Source organism: Ovis canadensis, chromosome 3, assembly GCF_042477335.2.
Source record: "Ovis canadensis isolate MfBH-ARS-UI-01 breed Bighorn chromosome 3, ARS-UI_OviCan_v2, whole genome shotgun sequence".
Classification (NCBI taxonomy): Eukaryota; Metazoa; Chordata; class Mammalia; order Artiodactyla; family Bovidae; genus Ovis; species Ovis canadensis.
Genome location: NC_091247.1, coordinates 131,102,520 through 131,106,836, shown reverse-complemented (window position 1 = coordinate 131,106,836; position 4,317 = coordinate 131,102,520). Strand labels below are relative to the sequence as shown.

Below are 4,317 nucleotides of genomic sequence, written 5' to 3'. Positions count from 1 at the left end.
AGAGACATCATTTTGCCAACAAAGATGTATGTAGTCATGTATGGATGGGAGAGTTGGTCCATAAAGGAGGCTGAGCACCAAAGAATTGATGCTTTCAAACTGTGGTGCTAGAGAAGACTCTTGAGAGTCCCTTGGACTATAAGGAGATCAAACCCGTCAATCCTAAAGGAAATCAACCTTGAATATTCATTGGAAGGACTGATGCTGAAGTACCAATATTTTGATTACTTGATGTGAAGAGCGGACTTAATAGAAAAGATCACGATGCTGGGAAAGCTTGAAGGCAAAAGAAGGGGGCAACAGAGGATGAGATGGTTAGATAACATCACTGACTCAATGGGCATGAATTTAAGCAAACTCTCGGGTATAGCGGAGGACAGGAGCCTGTTGTGCTGCCGTCTACGGGATCACAGAGAGTCAGACACAACTTAGCAACTAAACAATATTAACAACAACACTGGATCACTGCAACAGAAGTTGGGCAACTTTTCAAACTAGCAGCTACAATTTGTAATCAGGCCCAGGGGTGCAGTTTCTACTATTGCCCAGGCTACCTGACTGCCTTCTTCAGTCAGGCAGGAGAGAGACAAAACTGGAAAGTATAGGCTGCTTCAATGTTAGATTCACCTTTGGTGTTAGACACAGCTTCACCCATAACTAGAGTGAAAGTTTTTTGGGGGTGCCAATTTCATCTGTAAAATAAGAATAGTAATAGTCTACTCAGTGAGAATAAGTAAAACATATAAACTCTACTCTCCATAACCATGTCCATAAACTATGGTCCATAGGCCAAAGCTGGCTTGCTGATTGTTTTACAAATAAAGTTTTACTGAAGCACAAGGACATCTATTTATTATATATTATCTATGTGTCTGCATAACACAGGCAGAACTGAATAGACACAGTCAAGATGGTATGGCTCATAAAGCCTCAAATATTTACTTTCTGGCCTTTTATAAACAGTTTGCTTTTCCCTATAGTAGAACACAGCCCTGCACAGAGAAGAGAATTGTAATTATCCTCTTTTTCACCATTCTCTCTTTCACTGGGTGAAAGTGGAAAAGAAAGAATGGAGAAGAATTGGCAAAAGAGAGACGAGGGTGGCTAATTGTCTCTTTCCATTTAATGGAAGCTCAAATTGGAATTGGCCTTGAGTCTGGGACTGAGACCTAATAGTGACTTGAAGAAATAAAAAAAATTTTTTTCCGTATTGAGAACTGTCACTGGTCCAAAGATTTTTTCTTTCCTCTTGGAAAGCACTATATGTCACCACTGAAGTTAGTAGTTCATTCTTGATCACAGTTATCATTGGCAGAGACCATGAAAATCTTTCATCAGAGCGTAGCACTGCCATTCCAGGCAGATTTTGCCTGTGTTGGTATTGATTTCAATTAAAACAAGTTATCTCAGTCACTGGGCTTCCTGTTGGCTGCACTCATTGCCCAGTGATGCAAATGGAAAGCCTGTTTCAAACCTATGCTATCTGGTTACTCACAACAAGGCCTGGGCAGCTGGGTGTATAAACAAACCTCAAGGACCAATCATCGTAGAAGGAAATGATCTTCACTTGCCCTCCATGACGTCATCCATGTTAGGCCTGACAGAGTTTTAACAGTTATTGGCTGTGAGACCAGGCCAGACAAATCTTATGAATTCATCTTACTCCTCTTCAGGGCAGGTAGTCAAGCGTATCCCAAAACATTTGATTTGGTTCAATTCCTTGTGTACATTTCCTTTCTGTCTCTCCTTTTTCCCCCGCCTCCTCCTGTGGGAGGGGTTTGTGTGTTTGCATAAAGCATAGAATGATGGTGTTCTGCGTCTGTGTTTTTATTCTGTGGCTGAGCTTTTCTCTTCTACCTGTTAGCTTATAAGTAACCTAATCCAGGGATAAAACTCCTTCATTGCACATAATGATTCAGCAGTTTGTGGCAGCATGGTTCTTTATAATAGCAAAACAGACCATTCTTTCCAAAGAACGGCACTTGAAGCAAAATGTATAGCACTTTTGTGCTATACAAAAGTTGCAACTTGTGCTTTAGTAAATTCACATATTTGAATTGTTGTCTTTAAGGCTTCTGTGCTAGATCAAGTCACGTAGCTAAAAAGTGGGCCTAAGTCACTGTGGAACAGATTGACTGTTCCACCCCTCCCCAAACTCTTCATTTGAACATGTAGCTAGATAATATTCCCCAGCCTTCTTTACAGTTAGAGGCAGGCTTTTCCTATCCTTTCCTTTGTGGGTTTAGCACTGATAATTGAAAGCTAATTCACTCTTTCTTCACGCTACTTATAATGTCCCAGCAGAGAGTCCCCTTTCTGATAAATACTCTTGCCCTTTCTCTCACCCTTTCTTTTGCATTTGGTGCTAAGGATGGTGTAGGGGGTTACTAAAAGATAAAAAGAGTTTCTATCCAGTTTCACAAATGCAATTCTCTTCTGATTTGGTGATATTTAGAACCTGGGAGCATGAGCCTACCTTCCCAGTCTGTGCTCCATGCTGCCTATATCCTCATTCTAGAAAAGCCATCAGCAAACTTAAAACCCATGATTGCTCTACAAGAGTTTAAGCAAGTCCAGCCCCATCTGCCACTGGCACTTGGAAAGCAGAGGGGAAATGGAGATGAAAAAGGAAGGAAAATGGCAGGAGAGAGGGAATAGGGTGAAGAAGGAAGAGGAAAACCTGAAGCGCGCCTGGACTAAAAGCATGCACTCTTACTTCCAAGATGTCCATTTAACGCCATTTTTTATCTTATTGTGTGCTAGAAGCTGATGCCACTTTCTGAGGATAAAATAGTATGATATTTTTAAAAAGTAATTTTTATAGGAATGAATAATTTTGTTAAATTTAGGACACAGGCTTGTATAACCAATAGACAGTTTTTAAAAAAGGATGCTTTAATGTGGAAAATCTTTTTCTGGGTAAGTATCATGCCCTCTCCTAATGTGGTTAACTCTTATTTATTTAAAATTTTTTTATTATTTGAAGGATAAGTGCCTTACAATGTTGTGTCGGCTTCTGCCGTACAACAACGTGAATCAGTCATAATTATATACGTATCCCCCTCCCTCCGGAGCCTCCCTGCCCCTCCCATCCGACCTCTCTAGGGTTAGTTAAGGCGCTGGGGCTGCGCATGAGCAGTAGCCGCAACATTAGAAAGATGGCGGAGGAAGAATAAAACAGAGATCCTTTTGGTTCCAGAAAGTCACCTAGAAAGAAGGCATATCAGGCCCTCAAAGCTACCCAAGAAAAGCAGGTGCTTTTGCAAGAAAGAAGAAGCAGAGGAAATGAGAAGAGCTCAAGTTTAGGCATCAGGGTTCCTAAATGATTCCTGGTAGCAACTGCACACCAGAGTGTGACTTAGACAATTAGAAGTGAAACACTGTGGCTTGGAAGTCCCAGATAAACATTTCTTGACCTTTGTTCTAGGCATCCAAAGGGTTAATGGGGTGGATTAACTAGTGCTGAAGATCATTGCAAGACTTTGCCTGAATAAGATTTTCAGTGGTATCCTTGTGAAAGTAACCTTTCCTACCATAAACTCATTTTGGAATAGTGGAACTTCATGTGACCTGTGTGTATGTGTGTGCTTAGTGTGTCCAGCTCTTTGTGATCCCATGAACTACAGCCCGCCAGGCTCTGCCGTCCATGAGTTTCTCCAGGCAGGAATACTGGAGTGGGTTGCATTCCCTTCTCCAGGGGATCTTCCTGACTCAGGGATCAAACCCAGGTCTTCTGCCTTGCAGGAGGATTCTTTACTGTTTGAGCCACCAGGGAAACCCTTATGTGACCTGGGGATTTCCAAATCTAAAGTCTGTTTGGGAACTTGACTTGAAACCCAGACAAGCCAAGGTCAAGAATAAAAGCGTCCCTCTGACAGACAGCAGAATGACTGAGCAGCGCTGGGGGAAGTTTGATGTCATTTGCTTGGAAGAGTTCATTCATAAAATTGCCTTGCCAGGGAAGAATTTTCAGGGGATCTCAGGGTTCTTGTGCCTCTTCCAACTCTCAGTGGCCCACTGTGCTACCAAGAATAGAGTGGGCTTCCTCAAGGAGGCGGGCTCAACTGGTTATGGAGGCAAACGCAACACTCAGCTCACTGGGCAGGTGAGCTAAGCCCAGAATCTCTGAAAGCACAGCACATTGGAAGCATGTGCTTTTGTTTCATGTAATGTCACCCAGTATCTTCAAATGCTGCGTGCTTGGTCGCTCGGTCATGTCCGACTCTTTGTGACCCCAAGGACTAAGCCTGGCAGGCTCCTCTGTCTGTGGAATTTTCCAGGCAAGAATACTGGAGTGGGGTGCCCTTTCCTCCCTTA

At 42.6% G+C, this 4,317-nt stretch overlaps 1 pseudogene; it reads left to right on the top strand.

Moving 5' to 3' along the window:
* The first annotated feature begins 2,466 nt into the window (after positions 1-2,466).
* LOC138435187 (large ribosomal subunit protein uL30-like) lies at positions 2,467-4,114 on the top strand (annotated as a pseudogene).
* The last annotated feature ends 203 nt before the right edge of the window (positions 4,115-4,317 follow it).